The 20,414-nt window shown below is 44.4% G+C and overlaps 1 protein-coding gene across 1 annotated transcript in view; it reads right to left on the bottom strand.

Annotated features, from left to right (window-relative positions):
* ZNF541 (zinc finger protein 541) overlaps positions 1–20,414 on the bottom strand; it is a 1,260,340-nt gene that overhangs the window by 260,300 nt on the left and 979,626 nt on the right. The gene's annotated exons all lie outside the window — the stretch shown is intronic.

The following is a 20,414-nucleotide window of genomic DNA, read 5'->3' as shown; positions in this document are numbered from 1 at the left end:
CTTTCGGAGACGTCCTCGCCCCCCTCCTCCTCCAGGTCTTCCTTACGGCACTGGAGGATGGAGCCCTTCCGCCCACGATGTACCAGGGAGAGATCTGCATGCTTCTAAAGCCGGGTGGTGATGGTTATGACCCCGCGGCATACCGCCCTATAACCATGATTAACACGGATGTTAAGATCCTGACCAAACTCTTAGCCGCTCGGTTGGCGCCGTTCATGGCCCGGTTGGTTTACCAGGACCAGTGTGGGTTTATCCCCGGACGCAACACCGCGATGAATCTGCGGCGATTAACCCATGTCATACATGAGGTGCGCGGTAGGGAGGATCCCCAGGTCCTGGTTTCGATAGACTTGGCAAAGGCGTTTGATACGGTTAGCTGGGGGTACCTGTCAGAGGTGCTTCAGCAGGTGGGATTGGGGCCCGTGTTTCGCAAGTGGATCCAGATATTGTACCGGGCGCCTCGAGCCAGAGTCAAACTTGGGGCTGCACGCTCTGAAGACTGGGCGTTGGAGAGGGGCACTCGTCAGGGATGTCCCCTCTCCCCGCTCCTGTTCGCCCTGGCGATTGAGCCTTTGGCGGTGGAAGTCCGTACCACGATGTCCCAATGGGGAATCAAAGTGGGGAGTAATGTACACACGGTGTCCTTGTATGCAGATGATGCTCTGTTTTATTTAACATCTCCGCGAGACGCGCTACCGATCTTGCTGCGGCTGCTGGACCGTTTTGGTGCAGCCTCGGGCCTGCGTATCAATGCAGGGAAGTCTCTGATCTTCCCTCTAGCGGGATGTAATGTGGACGCGCGCGGGGACTTGCCACACCTGGGACTGCGGTGGGAACTGGAAGCCTTCCGCTATCTGGGGATACAGGTGCCGTCGTCAGACGAACAATTGCTGACCCGCAATGCGGATAGGGTAGTGCACTCCCTACAACAATCAGTGTCATTCTGGAACACGTTGCCTCTCTCTCTGATGGGCCGCCTGGCAGTGGCAAAAATGGTGATGCTGCCGTGAGTGCTGTATGTGTTGCAGAATTCACTGTGCCCACTTCCCCCGCGGATATTCCGCACTCTTGATACACTTCTTACGTCTTTACTCTGGGCGGGCAGGCGTAGCAGAGTCGCCTTGCGCACGGTTGTCCGGAGCTGGGAGGAAGGGGGGTTGGAAGTGCCGAGATTTGACCTTTACTACTATGCAGCTCAGCTGTTGCCAGCTGCCAGGTGGTTCGCGGATGCGGACACCTAGGAACTACGGCTCCTGGCCGGGAGTGCGGATGAGAGGACGGTACATATGGCCCTGATGCGCGGCAGGGGCGCGGATGCGGCTCTGCCGTACATAGTGCGCCACACCGCAGCCATTTGGCAGCGTGTTGTGGAAAAAGTCCTACGGAGGGCCCCCTTTCACAGAGAACTGCCGATATGGATCATGGCCCCAGTGGTGGACATGGAGGTACACATGCCATTCCATGACTGGAGAGCGGGTGGGTGCGAGATATTGGCGGATCTCTACCCCGACGACACGTTTCTATCTATTGAACGGGCGACGGAGACGTTCGGACTCGGTGAGGGGCAGTTCCTACACTACAGGGGCCTCCATGCAATGGCGCGGGATACTTGGCCGCAATTCCCTGATGCGCCCCCTGTGTCCCATACCCTCAATATCATCCTTTCCTGTGGTAGGGGCAAGAGGCTGATAACCCTATTGTACTCAGCCCTGCGGCAGGACTCCACCCCGCCGGTCCCGCCGGCATGGGCGGCCTGGGAGGCTGACCTGGGAATTGTTTTGGACCCGGCACAGCGCAAACGCATTGGTACCCTCACCCGAAAGGTGTCGTGCAATGCACGGTTCAAACTGATCCACTTTAACTTTCTACACCGCACATACGTGACACCGATTGCCTTGAGGCGTATCGCCCCGGACAAGCGCGATGACTGCCCTAGATGTGGCGCGCCGGGGGGCCTCCTTCATTCATCTGGCGTGGGACTGCCCGTTAGGTAACGCCTTCTGGCAGTCGGTGGTGGTGCACATTCGCAAGGTTACTGAACTCCGGTTGGAGCTGACCCCCCTTCAGTGTTTGTTAGCCTTGGTCCCCAAGCCCAAGAAATGTAATTTGTCCTACAAAATGTTACAACTACTTTTAGTACTGGCAAGGAGGAGGGTGGCAATCACATGGATGGGACAGAGGGCCCCAGAGATGTCGCAGTGGCTTAGAGATGTGGGGGAATGGTCCCTGGCGGAGGAAACCTTCATGCAAACCGTGCGTAGGGATGTAAGGCTACAGGACGACCTGCTTGCGTGGAGAATGATGCGAGTGGTGGGAGAGGCAGCCGAGGATTCGGATGGCACCAGTGCGGAGTTGTTCACCCCTGGGGATACAGGATCTGAGGATGAGGGTGACGGGGAGGGAGAGGGAGGGCAGTGAGTTGGGGGAGTGCCTGGCCGAGCACGCACGTTTTGGATACAACTGGGAGGAATTGTGATTGTGGTTTTTGGTATCTGGAGGTTTCATTCCTAATCTGAGTAACGATTGCTGTACTATCTGCCGATAGGAGTGCCATAATGAGGTGAACGAACTGTATACACATGCCTAAGTCCTAAATGCCGAAGTTTTGGGGGGGGGGGGGTCCATTGGGGAGTTGGGGGGTAACCTGTATAAAAAAAATAAAAAAAAATAACAGCAGATCAGAATATCCTGCCGCGCAGTTACATTGCCAGGTTCATGGCCTGGCTTTAAAGCTGCCACCTACCGCCACCCGGCCTTCGGGTTGTGGGCTGATGGGCCGTGCGCACAGAAATATGTTATTTGACGTAATGTCGTTGCTTTGTTGATGCTGTCGGCGCAACTGTTATACACTATCATTATCTGCGACAAAAATAAAGTTTTTAAAAAAAAAAAGAATGGGAAAACTGAGCAGAGCTCAGTGGAGACTCCCTAGCACAACGTGCGGTAGAAAAATCTGAGGCTCTGAGCTCTCTCAGTAAGGTTCTATGGGGTGAGGCTGCTCTGATTGGTCCTGGCAAAATGTTGGTCTCTTTTACACAAAGAGAGTGATAGGATACAAAATGAGATGAGGCCTAGGCCTATTTTTCTCTTTTGTTTCTATGGTTGTGATACTACCGAGGCTCCCATTCCAACGACGGGGAATGATAGAAAGCATGGGAATCAAAGCATGGGAATCTATCAAAGTTCCAATACTGGGGCAAGCAGAGATCTTCAATTAGAATTAGTCAATCATCCTTATTCTGCTATCAAAGATAGTATTCAATAGTTCCTACAATAGGAGGTCTCAAGGTTGTAACAGACCATCCAGATACAACAATTGATTATTATAAAGCTGTATACCTAAAAGTCATAAATGTTTTCTCATATAAGTCACGTATCCTTCAGTTGTTTGTCCTAATATATGGCCGGATTTCTGAAAAAAGGAAAAAAAAGAGTACAATAACAATTTCTGCACCATAAAATGCACTCCCACATATCAGATAGTCTTATCACGAATTATAAAACCTAACAGCTGAGAGGATTGCATAAGACTAAAAGAGGGGTTCCTCATAAACAGATGAAATATTCATCTCACTTTACCACCAGTTCATATTCCAGCAATTATAGGGAAACGAGAGAGACATAAAACAATTCACAACATATGTCACAAAAACTATCCAGGTCTAATCACTGTAGTATAAGCTCACTCGGGCCAACAATCAAGTTACCTCGGAGAGACTATAAGTCAGGTCCAGGACAAAAAGAAATATATTCAATTCTGAAAACAAAACAACAATATTTAGCCAATCAGAATAAGACACGGTTATTTATCACACTTCTAGAAGGCAAAATCCCAATATTATGCATGTTGCATAGTCATACATTATACTCAGTCCCGCATATTTAGCGTGGTTTTTGCTTCCGGATTTAAGAAACCGATCATTTTAAATAACAGTATGTAAGGTATCAATAATCTTTTAGATCAAATATGAAATATAAAAGAATAGACCTGTTCTGAAGAATTGTTCACTTATAAATTGACGTGCATAATATTGAAGCTTTCAGTTTGTGTACTCCATTCATAGTAAAAAAGAGTATAACTTAATGCAGAATAGTATCAAATAGATGCTGTGAAATTCCAGCAGTAAGAAAATAAAGGACACTACAAAAGGAATGTACAACAGCATTGGCAGGAGATAGGAACTGATGAAGTGTGGAATGTGGCCTTTTCTCAAGTCTGTTATAATGTGTACAGCTTTCACCTCCGGCACTAAACAAAAAGACAACACTAAAGAAATTATAAAGTAAAAACAAAAACACTGAGACTGAAGGGAACTACTGCGTGTGTGTATGCTCACATTGTGAGAGAACCAAATGAAGTCACTCAAAGTGAGGTTAACCAGTGGCTGAAGTCGGCTGCCCCACTGCCCCATGATGTATGCTGTAGTGTGAGGAAGTAAAATGTGAATGAGACAACAACAGAACAAAGGATGATGAGTGTTGTGTGTTTCCTGCATGGCCCACTGAAGTGTTCCTATGTTAGCCTAACTGTAGCATTGTAGGCCTCATTTTTCATTTGCACACATTACTAGATAAACAAGTTTGCTTTCGTGCCACATTGTGCTTTCACACGGAAGCTGCATATGTGTTTGCGCTCTGTTCTTTTCCTGATGTTTAATCTGAACACCATAGACAAGGTCAAACAACAATGTCCCTTGTTAATCTTTCTGTACAGGGACTAGCACCTAGACATAACACAAGAATGCAACTGTTGTTTACGTGCGCACATGTCCTATCATATAGACAAGCACATGAGCCAAAAACACACACATTGCATAAGAATTCTGAGACAAGAGCACTGCGTCTGCTGAGATGTAGAGTGTCCTTCTGTGTATGCTAAGATAAGGGGTCTGCCAGTAATCCCAGAGATTTTTGATATATAATCACCTACGTTTAGTGGCAGGGGATGGGGTTTTGGTGACTCTGTCCTTCAATATAAACAGGGCTTTTCATGATACATGGATTATTAACTATGCTAACAGCATTGTTTTATGTATTTGTTTTCTAATTGTGAGACTTATAATGCATTTCAGAGCAGGATAGTTTAAATAAATATTCTAAAGTTACTTTGTTTCTCCTGGTTACCTTATTGTGGATAGGTAGGAGTGAGAGAGTGAAAGGGTGTGTCCTGTTACCGCGATCCCTCAGAGAGTCAAGAGTTTTGTTCTGGGGTGCCATTTCACTTGTTTCTCTGGTAAGGTTAGGAGGGCAAGTAGGCACTATAGCTAGTCGGACTCAGAGTCATGGATAATGAGGTGGCATGGTGACTCAGCCTCTAAATACTTATGTTTTATGGTTCCAAGCATAGTTCTGTTCCAGAGCAGAATCCCTGCAACAAGAGGTGGGTGAAAGCCCCTTTAAGTAAGTATATTATACTTATAATTTTATTAAAATCAAAAGGTCTTGGCTAAAGCCAGCCCTAAAAATGCGGGCCTGCATGTTCTATGTCCCAAAGATTTTAAGAGTGGGTGAACATAACTTACTCCGGACCATATAAAACTTTCAGAAAGTGCATAGGAAATAGTACAGGTTCATCATTATAGGAGCAAAAAGTATATGAAGTCTCAAGCACTCTCGTTATAGGGAAACTTATAAGCTCAGAGTAAGGATAGTTTATTCACCCTGTTGCTTCATGCTCCGATTTAGAGGTTTTATAAAATAATATGCTTAAGTGCTTACTGCTAAACATAGACATTTGAACATCATCTACTGTACATTAGGCTAGACTGCTAAATGTTCTAGAAATAAAATTAACCTAGCGTATGAGATAAGCATTATCCATCTTTAAGATTTAGACATTATTTATCTTCTTACAAGAGAAGAGAGATTAGACTAGACTGACATCCACAAGTCAAAGAGAGAACATTGTATTCAGAGAAGAAGGGAAGCATTTATTATTTTCTTGTGCCATGTGAAACTTGAGACTGATGAGGGGAGACCAAGGTATCAAATTTTCCTCCATCTGCACTTGTTTGTATAGACCCAAAGGCGCGCCCCATTGCTCACAGTGGATACAGTTTTGGCACAACTAATTTTCATCATGGAGGGAATGTGGGTACCACTATGCCTATTAGCAAAGTAAATATGCCCATATTTACCTAGGTGAGTTTACTGTGCATCGAAGTAAAGGATTAAAAAATAATTCTTCATTAAATATACTACATCATAAAACACTTTCTAAGGAAACATTATCCAGTCGGACTTTATTTTCATATTAATTGGGTCCAAAGACACAAGGGAACTATTGACAAATTGCATTTTGTAGTATATTCAGAATTACTAAAACAGAAGTACTCACATTTACATTTCTATTCACTAACCTTCATGCAGAACGCTCAGTTTCTCCTAACTTTTCTGTGCAGATATCTCGGCCCGACTACGGAACACTTATGATGTCTACATTTTAGTAGTAAAAGGGGAGAGACATGTGGAGTGGCTGGAAAAAGGGGAATACTTGAAATTACTACTAAATTGGAGGCATTTAGGGAGGAGTAAGGGCAGGGTTAAGGGAGAGTGAGAGAGGGGTTTAGGGAGGGACATGAACCAACTCACAAAAGAATAAACCCATTCCGATTCACAAAGTTACTGCAGCTAAAACAGACCCAAAACAGAAGCAAAAGTCCAGCATCACACATGGCCAGCCACTGGTACTGCAATGACATCCCATAGAAAATAAAGGAGGCAGGGGCTTAAAGTAGCACCCCACAGGAAATAATGTTGAAATAAATTCATTATATATATATATTTACCTACTGGCGGTCGCCAGTAGGTAGTTATAGTTAGGACCTAGTTTCCATAGGAAATCCACAACATTCTATTTGGAATAACGTTGGCGCCGGTGGACGAATCTTCGTGAATTTCTCCAAGAAAATGGCCTGCTTGGTTCTGCACCTTCCCTGAAAGTTTGGGGGTGATTCGTCAAGCGGGGGCCGAGAAAAAAGGGGGGTCCCAAAACGTGTTTTCCCCATGCAATTTTCCATAGGGACCTTTAGCCAGGGCTACAGCCCGAACGGCTGAACAAAATTTCACAAAATTTGCCAGAGAGGTAGAGTTCTGTTCGCAGATTGTGCTTTTTGTTAAATGGTGTAAATCCGTTCAGTAGTTTCTGAGAAAACTGCAAGTAAAATCATAGCGATATCTATAGACGGAGTTCAGCACGCGTACGGAAATCTGTTTAATTACGAGCGCGAGCTGTATGCTGATTGGCTGTGATCTGTCTGTCAACACTCGAAACCAGGAAGTGTTGGCGGTCATCTTGTGCCTCGCTAGAACCGAGTCACAAGAAAACAGTAAAGCAAAGTTGAGAAATTAGGGAAGGGGGAAAGCTAAAAACATGCTGACGCTCTAGGCTTGCTCATAGGGTCGTACATGGATGTTTAGGCACTATTTTTTATTTGTATTTGTTAAAGGAAAATCGAGGTGTACACGTTTGTAAAGACATACAATTACGAGCAAGAGCTGCATGCTGATTGGTTGTCAATACTCCAAAATAGGAAATGTTGGCAGCCATCTTGTTTGTCGCGAGAGCCGAGTCACAAGAACACAGTAAAACAAAGTTGAGATATAAGGAAAGGGGGCAGGATAGAAACATTCTGACCCTATAGTCTTGGTCAGGGGGTGGTACATGGATCTTTAGGCTCAATTTTTATTTAAAAAAAAAGAAAAACTGGCGGGGTACTGGTGCAGTACTTGTACGCGGCGGAAAAGGTGAAAAAAAACTAGAAGTCCGTTTTGTTTATTAGGTCCCGGGGTTGTCGGTCGGGGGAAATTACGGGGGTAATTTTTAGAGCTATATTTCTATGACAGTATGTAAAACATTCCGGTTTTTTTTGCTGCATCAGTTGTACTGTCTACGCATGCACAGCCTTGTTTGCAAGTGCAGTTTTTCTTCTTTTTCTTCAAGTTCGACAAGCAAAACTTTCCTGATTTTAGGTATTAAATTTGCCGCTTTGTTTACCGGGTCATGTGTGTTATCCGGTGCTATACTTTTGTAATATATTAATAAACATATTGTATGTATATTTATTTGAAATGTAGTGTCGAGGCGCCAAACGTTGATTACATACTCCATCCAACCGCCATTTTAGTAGTTTTCCTTCATTATTTTTATAATACCTGTTACTTTCATTTTACCCTGTGTATATTTTCTCTGTGATCGATGTGATTTGTTGCCAGAGATACCACGGTGTTTGTCCTTGGCCTCTGATCTTATCAGAGTTGGTCACACGTATACCTAGAAACTAATTTGAAGGACGTAAGGCACAGGCATTACAACATCGTGTTGGTCAACAAAAAAACATTATTAAGATTATGCATTTATCATGTGTGGTAAATGCATACTAGTTGTAAAAGCATGTGTGGAAAAGCGATATGCGCGATAATGGTTTTGTTATGTTATGTTATGCGTTTTTATTAGGCGCACAGATGCTCCAGTCAAGGAGCGTCCTGGCGCCCGACAAGGCAGCTGCACAACACAACGAAACAATAAGACAGACAAATTTAAAACTAAGGGAATAAAGAGGTTTTCACCGCACGGCGGAAGGAGAGCAGATCCCTCAGGGCACGGATCGCCGGGGGCAGGGAGTTCCAAAGCACCGCCGCCCGAACTTGAAAGGAGCGCCCACCGGCCCTACTCCGCTTGAAGCGTGGGACCACAGCCAGTTCTAAGTCAGCCGATCTTAAAGCCCGGGCTGGAATATAATGGGCCAGAAGAGCAGCAATGATCATAGCTGGGGACCCCTTCAGAATCTTATAGGCGACACAAAGGACCTTAAACTGAATCCGTTGGGCCACCGGGAGCAAATGCAATGAGCGCAAAGTGCTAGAAGTGGGGCACGATCTAGGTAGGCCTACCACCGATCTTGCTGCGGCATTCTGGATCCGTTGTAAACGCCCAATCTCTGCCTGGTTCAGGCCGACCAATAGGGAGCTCGCATAATCCAGCCTAGAGATGACAGTGGCTTGGATCATAAGTTGCCTAGTGGGGGCATCAAAAAACTTGAGCACTGGACGGAGCCCGCGCAGGATACCAAAGCAACAAGCCGCTGTACGTTTGGTATGACAAGCAAACGTAAGGGAAGGGTCCAACCAGACCCCGAGGTTCTTAAGCTCGGCAACTGGGATGGGAACAGGACCCAACTCCCCTGGCCACCATCTCTCTCCCCAAAGTTCCGGTTGTTTGCCAAAAATCATGACCTCGGTCTTACTAGCGTTCAGCTGGAGACAGTTGGACGTCATCCAGCCGGCGACCGCCCGCAGTCCTTGTTGGAACCTGGGGGCATCGACTTCGGCATCCCCGCTGATCGTAACCGCTAGCTGGGTGTCATCGGCGTATGACACCCAGTGGTGTCAATCACGCGTGCTTATGAACCGGGTTTGGGCGTGGTGGAGTCTAGGGTAACAGGCGGAGGGGCACGCAGCTGGACTCATACAATATAGAGGTAATATAGGATTTTTAAAACTTACAAAAAAATTATTCCATAATTATCCTAGATTAAGTCTTCTGTTAGTATGTTCATTAAATAAATGAATATATGTTTTAAAACAATTTAAAAATATGCACCTTTTTTGTACGGGGCGCCGTACATGACGTCACATGGAGGCTTTGATGCGACGCGTAACATCTAAGCGTATGCTGAGAATGATTAGCAGTACAAACTATGGCGTGATCACTCTCTCACTGTCAAATCAGAGCACAGGGCGCGCTATGAGAATGGTTAGAAGTGGTCACTCATTGGAGATCCAAGTCAGGTGTGTGGCTTATCCACAGTATATAACAGTATTTTTTAACCTGGTTAAGTTTGAGGTTTGCATGAAATACTATGCTATAGGCAGATATGGATGTTTTGGCAGCGCTTATGTCCATGAAGCTTGCTTATTACCATTTACATATAGGTGCCTGAGGGAGGGAAAAGAAGTCTATCTGAATGGCGAGGATTGCACAATAGTACCACATCACTCCTTAATTTGTAGACACATACAATTGCATGGCTCTTGTATACAAGATGCGCCTGATTTGGACTGAGTTTTGAAAGGTAGTCCGACACCTACTATCATAACAACGTTCCGTTTACTGGAAACGGGAGTTATTTACTTTGAAATAATGGAGATTGTTGTTCAATGTTAGCAGGCATCACTTACATGATTACGGTAACTGAGCGTGTGGTTTGATTAAAAAAAAAGTTGTGTTAACTCCTCTGCATGGGAAGCTGGATGTTTCCATCAGGCGGTCGATTTCGACCTTGAAAGCAAAGTCAACCAAATGAGTCGTATAAGAGCGCTATTGTCTCAAAAAGAGGTCGCTCTTATATCTGGTACAGAAACATTTGTCCTTTATGTAGCAAACACCCGAACAGAAGTGCATGATTTATTAAATACAGAGACATGCTCTTGAATTTTGGGGAGTTAATTTAGAGTATCTTTAATGTGTCCTTGACTACGGGGTTACCTTACTTTTTTAAAGTTAGAAGCAGTGGCCTTGTGACTTCTGTAGAAAGTATATTTGGTGTCTTTTTGGGATTTTTTTTATTCGATTTTTTACAGCATCTTTGGTGGATTGCGCTTAATACTCGCATTAGTTGCTGGTGTGCTTTTATTAATTTGTTTACATAAATATGGTTGCACATCCTGCAGCAGACGATAATATGTCTCGCCTGTTGCTGCTCCGCAACCGAATGCTTAGTTACTATGGAGCGCTGCCTCTTGCAACGTTGAGTGCAGATTATGGATTATCGTTTCGATTCTCCTTTTTCACATGCTTTCAACCTCTGTTCCATTGCCTGAGCTGCGATTTCGACTGGGCCCTGGATTTGTGTCTCTGCAGTACGGTGTCTCCCAACGCAGATTATGACCAGTTGATGAGCCCCTTAGTGGTTCATGACTTGCTCTGTTCTGGCGGCGGGATTATGGCTTTAGCAGCGACACATGGAATAATGGGACGTTGGAATATTTTTGCAGCGGCGCTTGAGTTCTTGGCACGAAGTTACATTGAAGATGACCCGAGTTTTCCTCCGATGGTGATAGAGGCTCCGGTCGTTGAAGAACATGTATGTTCATTCCCACTATTGAATTCGATGGCTGCAATGTTTTCAGATGAGAACAATGACTTCCTGTTGGAGGCTGTTGCTACATACTGTGCTTACACACTGTTAGATTAAGACTCTTTGATTTTTCTACGTATTCTTTATTATTTAGTTACTGCTTTCTATCAAAGAGCAAATAACTTTTTTTTGGAAATGTGAACTTGACTCTGCTTTTTAGGCTTGGACTCTGCGTTCCTAATTCGCCCACGTTTATATTACGTGCTTTGATCAAGAAAGGGTGCCATGGGACTGAGCATTACACTCACACCCTGTTAAGTTAGTATGGGTTTATTAGAAGTTTACACGCTATTTTTGCTTTCCTGCTCTGCTTTGCACACGACACGTACTTGTGATATTGTTTAGAGAAGGCTTAGTATTTTGCTTTATATAAGAATAATTTGGTATGCTAGATTTGTAAACTGCCTCGCTAGTTTTGTGTGTATAGTGAGAGCTCGGAACATCAAGGTTATCTTGAATACTGTGTCTGTTATTCAGAATGATCCTTGCACGTTCGAGCCATAATACATATGGAGCTGTGGCCACCTCTGATACTTGCGCGTTTCATAATCCATTGTGGAGGCAAAGTTACACACAGTTGGAGAACATTCGTATCTTGACAGTTTGTGGAGCACTGAATGTGATCCACTACTGCTGAGTACCGGAGGTCAAGGTCTGCCCATGTAATCCTATGAGACTTTCTGTAGTTATAAACTAATCTGCTAGGTAGGGAGGGTGAAATATAGGTATATTTTAAATTTGTTTTCCTTTAGCATTATAGGATGCTTTTCCCGTTTGTATTTCATAGAATAGTAACAAAGCTGACAACCTTGTTTCTGATAATTTGTTTGGTTGTATTTTCTAAGGTACTGTGGATGAGATTATGGCGTTAGAAGTAAACATTTAAAAGTTGCATGTGTCTTTATTTACATATTGTTTTTGACTGGTGTAAGAGTATATTGAAAGAGTGTTTTTGTTATCCACTTTACTTCATGTAATCTAAGTCGCATGTTCCGGGTTGACTGGTCATTGGTGTTTTTGCTCTAGGGCGAAGAACCAATAAGTCACTGATTGCTAGTTTGGTAGGGGGTTTGTGTAGTAAGGTGGGGTTTGGTACACCGTAATTGACTGAGGTCCTAAGTCTTTATGCACAGTTCTGTGTATGAGCAGCATTCCTGGAACAGTAGTTACAACAAAAAGGCTTGATCAAGGGCTTGCACTTTGAAAATGAATATATAATTGAAGAATAGTTGATAATCACAGCTAAGGAATGCAGCAATTATATGTGTGTATGTCTGGATGATGTGCAGATTGAGTGAAAGATGAAAAACGTGAAAAATAAGAAAGGTTGGAGAGATGCAAGCTACCCACTGCATTGTAAGTGAAGTGGATCTTTGAATTTCCAGGTCATTACACAGATAGGGTGTTGGATTCCGCAGTGGGAGCAAGAGAAAGTAGTACAACAACTAAGGAAGAAAGCTAGTGCATAAAGTACACACAGTTGGGCAGATTTACAAGGTCGTGGGAAAAATGATGCAAAAGTGGCGCAAGGGTCTTGTAAACCTGCCGCAGTGTGTGGTAGAAAAAACGCAAGAAAGAATAGAAGTGTGCAAATTACCCACTGCTATTGTCGGGTAGTAGTTACCAAGAAGGCTGAATAAAGGGCCTACACTTTGAATTTGAATTAAAGAAGAATAATTGATAAGCTTAGCCAAGAATGGTAGCAAGTAGGTGTGTGTATTTGTGGTTGTTGTGTTGATTGAGTGGAAGATGACTAAGGTGAAAAATTAGAGAGGTTGCAGAAATGCAAATGTTCCATTTCTTTGTAAAGGAAGTGGGTGTTTAGTTTTCCAGTGCATATATATATATATCCACTGAAAAAAACATAGGTTTCAGGCACGTTATAGTTAGGAATTAGCATTTAAAAAACCATAGAAATTCACTGAAAAAACCATAGGCTTCAGCCACGTTATAGTTAGGAATTAGTATTTAAAAAACCTTAGAAATTCACTGAAAAAACCATAGGTTTCACCCATGTTATAGTTAGCTGGACATTTCTCTCATACAAAACCATTGAAAATTCTCCCGTTATAGTTAGTTCAGCTAACTATAACTCGCGCACCCGCAATGCACTACTGATGACGTCACATATTACATCACTCATGACATGGTCAGTGACATCACTCATGACATCACTGATGACATCTCAAATGACATCACTGATGACATCATACTTGTGAAAGAGTGGCAGACCTCCTCTCAGCGTAATATAACCTTTGATACACACATTCAAAAATAGAATCTAAAATTTTCAAAAAAATGGAGATACCAATACCAGTTACAACAACCTATTCAGTAATTCCACCATCTACATACACATATGCACTGATTCACCAACAGTTTTTTATAGTCACTCATACATGTACTCATTCATCATATGTACTCATACACCTATACATCCTGTTGCACACCGACACTCATCCATAGAGTTACTCACACATGCAAATAAACTATCAAACATCCATTCATTTGCATATACAGCTATACACACACCACTACACTTACTTTTACAGAAATGAACACATACTTACTCTCTTAAACAATCACTTATAGAAACACATACTTATTTATACCGGAACTCTTCCAATCTCTCACTCTCACATATAATCACTTATATACATCAATAATCACATATACTAGATTAAAACATATGTAATTACTCATAAAGATACTATTGAGACAGTCATTCACTCACAAACACAGCCATACACATACTCATCCACCCATAGTCTGCATACATGCTGTCTTCAAAACACATACAAACAGTGAGTCACTCATTCATGCATCTATGTGCTAAGTAATATCCCCCACCGTACCATACAGACACCCATACTGATACTCAAAAAAAATCTAATAACCCATATACACACTCATATAGCTACACACCAACCCATGCAGTCACTTATACACAAAGTGAGCGACTGATACAGATATTGACATGTTAAAATATTACTCATTAACCTATGTATTTGCTAAGATACACTTAATCAATTAGTTATACAATCAATTTTACACAAACAAAATCATCCATTTAGACACTTATATACCCATTTATTCTTCCATCGACCTTGTGATAAACATATTTAAATTTCAGAAAAAAACATTCACTTGATGTCACCAGTGATGTCATTTGAGATGTCATCAGTGATGTCATCAGTGATGTCACTGACCATGTCATGAGTGATGAAACAATGTCATGAGTGATGTAATATGTGACATCATCAGCAGTGCATTGCGGGCGCGCGAGTTAACTATAACATGGGTGAAACCTATGTTTTTTTTCTGTGAATTTCTAAGGTTTTTTAAATGCTAATTCCTAACTATAACGTGGCTGAAACCTATGTTTTTTAGTGAATATATATATATATATATATATATATAATGTGTACTCCGCAAACTGGAAGAATTTTTTTCCAAAACCACGGACACTGACCCAATTCGGTGCTTTATAGTGTGTATTCAACCGTCACCATAATATATATATATTCTCCTCACATGTCACTGTAGATGTCGTGGAACGAATATATATATATATACACCCATATATATATATACAGAGGCGGGTTCTGGAAGGGAAAAGTGCCGCCAAATCCTGCTTGTTGTTTTCTCCTAGTCCAATGCCCCATAGGAAGTGAGCAACGAAACGCGTCGGGATGGACTGTTAAGATTCAGTGGATTTGAAATGCGGTCATGCTGCTGCGATTTGAATAAACCTCATTTGGCTGATATTTACCTGTGGCGAAGTCTTCTTCTACATCAGGCAATCTGAGTATTGTGGATAGTAGCAGCCAGCCTGGGTCGCGGAAGAGGACCCGATGTTGTTTCAGTATCCCAGTGAATCTGTCTAACTGCGGATTTGCATATGGCACGGGTGCCGGTTTCTTCAAGTAAATGCAAGCTGTGGCAGTGTACAGCATCTCCATGCCACTATCCACTTGGACAACATAGACTGTTAATTTAGGACTAAACAGCAGGCTAATCACTCGAAAAAACTAGCTCTTACTACAGTAACCATGAGGGCACAGCGAGGGCCACGCCCACTGAGGCGGGTTCTGGAAGTGAAAAGTGTCACCAAATCCTGGTTGTTGTTTCCTCCTAGTCCAATGCCCCTGAGGAAGTGAGCAACGAAACGCGTCAGGATGGACTGTTAATATTCAGTGGATTGAAATGCGGTCATGCTGTTGCGATTTGATTAAACCTCATTTGGCTGATATTTACCTATGGCGAATTCTTCTTCTACATCAGGCAATCTGAGTATTGTGGATAGTAGCGGCCAGCCTGGGTTTCGGAAGAGGACCCGATGTTGTTTCAGCATCCCAGTGAATCCGTCTAACTGCGGATTTGCATATGGCACGGGTGCCGGTTTCTTCAAGTAAATGCAAGCAGTGGCAGTGTACAGCATCTCCATGCCACTATCCACTTGGACAACATAGACTGTTAATTTAGGACTAAACAGCAGGCTAATCACTCGAAAAAACTGGCTGGGACTACAGTAACCATGAGGTCACAGCGAGGGCAACACCCACTGAGGCGGGTTCTGGAAGTGGAAAGTACCACCAAATCCTGCTTGCTGTTTCCTCCTAATCTAATGCCCCAGAGGAAGTGAGCAACGAAACACGTCAGGATGGACTGTTAAGATTCAGTGAATTGAAAGGCGGTCATGCTGCTGCGATTTGAATAAACCTCATTTGGCTGATATTTACCTGTGGTGAAGTCTTCTTCTACATCAGGCAATCTGAGTATTGTGGATAGTAGCAGCCAGCCTGGGTCGCGGAAGAGGACCCGATGTTGTTTCAGCATCCCAGTGAATCTGTCTAACTGCGGATTTGCATATGGCACGGGTGCCGGTTTCTTCAAGTAAATGCAAGCTGTGGCAGTGTACAGCATCTCCATGCCACTATCCACTTGGACAACATAGACTGTTAATTTAGGACTAAACAGCAGGCTAATCACTCGAAAAAACTAGCTGTTACTACAGAAACCATGAGGCCACAGCGAGGGCCACGCCCACTGAGGCGGGTTCTGGAAGTGAAAAGTGCCACCAAATCCTGGTTGTTGTTTCCTCCTAGTCCAATGCCCCTGAGGAAGTGAGCAACAAAACGCGTCAGGATGGACTGTTAAGATTCAGTGGATTGAACTGCGGTCATGCTGCTGCGATTTGAATAAACCTCATTTGGCTGATATTTACCTGTGGCGAATTCTTCTTCTACATCAGGCAATCTGAGTATTGTGGATAGTAGCGGCCAGCCTGGGTTTCGGAAGAGGACCCGATGTTGTTTCAGCATCCCAGTGAATCCGTCTAACTGCGGTTTTGCATATGGCACGGGTGCCGGTTTCTTCAAGTAAATGCAAGCGGTGGCAGTGTACAGCATCTCCATACCACTATCCACTTGGACAACATAGACTGTTAATTTAGGACTAAACAGCAGGCTAATCACTCGAAAAAACTGGCTCGGACTACAGTAACCATGAGGTCACAGCGAGGGCAACACCCACTGAGGCGGGTTCTGGAAGTGCAAAGTACCACCAAATCCTGCTTGTTGTTTCCTCCTAGTCTAATGCCCCAGAGGAAGTGAGCAACGAAACATGTCAGGATGGACTGTTAAGATTCAGTGAATTGAAATGCGATCATGCTGCTGCGATTTGAATAAACCTCATTTGGCTGATATTTACCTGTGGCGAAGTCTTCTTCTACATCAGGTAATCAGAGTATTGTGGATAGTAGCGGCCAGCCTGGGTCGCGGAAGAGGACCCGATGTTGTTTCAGCATCCCAGTGAATCCGTCTAACTGCGGATTTGCATATGGCACGGGTGCCGGTTTCTTCAAGTAAATGCAAGCAGTGGCAGTGTACAACATCTCCATGCCACTATCCACTTGGACAACATAGACTGTTAATTTAGGACTAAACAGCAGGCTAATCACTCGAAAAAACTGGCTGGGACTACAGTAACCATGAGGCCACAGCGAGGGCCACGCCCACTGAGGCAGGTTCTGGAAGTGAAAAGTGCTGCCAAATCTTGCTTGTTGTTTCCTCCTAGTCCAATGCCCCTGAGGAAGTGAGCAACGAAACGCGTCGGGATGGACTGTTAAGATTCAGTGGATTGAAATGCAGTCATGCTGCTGCGATTTGAATAAACCTCTTTTGGCTGATATTTGCCTGTGGCGAAGTCTTCTTCTACATCAGGCAATCTGAGTATTGTGGATAGGAGCGGCCAGCCTGGGTCGCGGAAGAGGACCCGATGTTGTTTTAGCATCCCAGTGAATCTGTCGAACTGTGGATTCGCATTTTTGGCATGGGTGCCGGTTTCTTCAAGTAAATGCAAGCGGTTGCAGTGTACAGCATCTCCATCCCACTATCCACTTGGACAACATAGACTGTTAATTTAGGACTAAACAGCAGACTAATCACTCAAAAACACTGTCTAGGACCACAGTAACCGTGAGGCCACAGCGGGGGCCACACCCACTGAGGCGGTTTCTGGAAGTGAAAAGTGCCGCCAAATCCTGCTTGTTGTTTCCTCCTAGTCCAACGCCCCTAAGGAAGCGAGCAACGAAACGCGTCGGAATGCACTGTTAAGATTCAGTGGATTGAAATGGGGTCATAATGCTGCAATTTGAATAAACCTCATTTGGCTGATATTTACCTGTGGCGAAGTCTTCTTCTACATCAGGCAATCTAAGTATTGTGGATAGTAGCGGCAAGCCTGGGTCGCGGAAGAGGTCCTGATGTTGTTTCAGCATCCCAGTGAATCTGTCTAACTGTGGATTTGCATATGGCACGGGTGCCGGTTCCTTCAAGTAAATGCAAGCGGTGGCAGTGTACAACATCTCCATGCCACTATCCACTTGGACAACATAGACTGTTAATTTAGGACTAAACAGCAGGCTAATCACTCGAAAAAACTGTCTGGGACTACAGTAAGCATGAGGCCACAGCAAGGGCTACGCCCACTGAGGCGGGTTCTGGAAGTGAAATGTGCTGCCAAATCCTGCTTGTTGTTTCCTCCCAGTCCAATGCCCCTGAGGAAGTGAGCAACGAAACGCATCGGGATGGACTGTTAACATTCAGTGGATTGAAATGCGGTCATGTTGCTGCGATTTGAATAACACTCATTTGGCTGATATTTACCTGTGGCGAAGTCTTCTTCTACATCAGGCAATCTGAGTATTGTGAATATATATATATATATATATATATATATATATATATATATATATATCATCACGAAAAGTTTGCCCTTTCAGAAAAGCCACACGCAGGTAGGTAAACTCACGTTTATTGGAAGGAGCTGCAAAGCGCTGGAAGGGAGTCAAAACCAGTAGTTATCAGCTGCCTGACGCGTTTCATGCGTTGACCGCATTTCATCAGAGGCACAACAATTCACAACCAGCAGCTTACAGCATTTCTTTTGAACAGCGACCACGTGCCCCAGTGGGCGTTGGCTCGGGCTGAGCCTCCTGGTCCTGGTAGTTCATTAGTATTTCTCCAGTGAGTGGCTTGCTCGTCGTGAAATAAATTGAAAAGTGTTTTAAAACCAAGTGGATCTGGAAAGCTTCCCCTGTACAGCGCCTGCACAATACAACTCCCCAACACGACCTTCCTGCCCTCGATGTGCTGCATCAAGTGATAAGTGCACAGGTCCAAACAGTATGGCTGGGCTTTTCACCGACTGGGACCAGCCGTTTTACTTCATCACGAAAAGTTTGCCCTTTCAGAAAAGCCACACGCAGGTAGGTAAACTCACGTTTATTGGAAGGAGCTGCAAAGCGCTGGAAGGGAGTCAAAACCAGTAGTTATCAGCTGCCTGACGCGTTTCATGCGTTGACCGCATTTCATCAGAGGCACAACAATTCACAACCAGCAGCTTACAGCATTTCTTTTGAACAGCGACCACGTGCCCCAGTGGGCGTTGGCTCGGGCTGAGCCTCCTGGTCCTGGTAGTTCATTAGTATTTCTCCAGTGAGTGGCTTGCTCGTCGTGAAATAAATTGAAAAGTGTTTTAAAACCAAGTGGATCTGGAAAGCTTCCCCTGTACAGCGCCTGCACAATACAACTCCCCAACACGACCTTCCTGCCCTCGATGTGCTGCATCAAGTGATAAGTGCACAGGTCCAAACAGTATGGCTGGGCTTTTCACCGACTGGGACCAGCCGTTTTACTTCATCACGAAAAGTTTGCCCTTTCAGAAAAGCCACACGCAGGTAGGTAAACTCACGTTTATTGGAAGGAGCTGCAAAGCGCTGGAAGGGAGTCAAAACCAGTAGTTATCAGCTGCCTGACGCGTTTCATGCGTTGACCGCATTTCATCAGAGGCACAACAATTCACAACCAGCAGCTTACAGCATTTCTTTTGAACAGCGACCACGTGCCCCAGTGGGCGTTGGCTCGGGCTGAGCCTCCTGGTCCTGGTAGTTCATTAGTATTTCTCCAGTGAGTGGCTTGCTCGTCGTGAAATAAATTGAAAAGTGTTTTAAAACCAAGTGGATCTGGAAAGCTTCCCCTGTACAGCGCCTGCACAATACAACTCCCCAACACGACCTTCCTGCCCTCGATGTGCTGCATCAAGTGATAAGTGCACAGGTCCAAACAGTATGGCTGGGCTTTTCACCGACTGGGACCAGCCGTTTTACTTCATCACGAAAAGTTTGCCCTTTCAGAAAAGCCACACGCAGGTAGGTAAACTCACGTTTATTGGAAGGAGCTGCAAAGCGCTGGAAGGGAGTCAAAACCAGTAGTTATCAGCTGCCTGACGCGTTTCATGCGTTGACCGCATTTCATCAGAGGCACAACAATTCACAACCAGCAGCTTACAGCATTTCTTTTGAACAGCGACCACGTGCCCCAGTGGGCGTTGGCTCGGGCTGAGCCTCCTGGTCCTGGTAGTTCATTAGTATTTCTCCAGTGAGTGGCTTGCTCGTCGTGAAATAAATTGAAAAGTGATGATATATATATATATATATATGTCCAAACTTAAATTGCCTCGCAACTTGAACCGGGACCCAGAAGGGCGGTCAGTGAGGCTGGCGCGGGGCTTCCAGTTGTAAATAGCTTCAAAATCCCTCCTTGAGGCAAAGAGGCACACTGACTCTGGCTGGGTTGTTGTAATTTCATTTATTGTGTGGAACAGCACGAAGGCAGTAGGCGTCCTTTCCCCAACGTTTCTGCTTCTGCAAGCCTTGGTCACGGGTTAAGTCTCTGACTTTCAAATGACCCACGTGATACATTTAATCACCGC

This window comes from Lissotriton vulgaris, chromosome 9 (genome assembly GCF_964263255.1).
Source record: "Lissotriton vulgaris chromosome 9, aLisVul1.2, whole genome shotgun sequence".
Classification (NCBI taxonomy): domain Eukaryota; kingdom Metazoa; phylum Chordata; class Amphibia; order Caudata; family Salamandridae; genus Lissotriton; species Lissotriton vulgaris.
The sequence above is the reverse complement of the archived record's forward strand: the minus strand, read 5'-3'. Positions and strand labels throughout refer to the sequence as shown.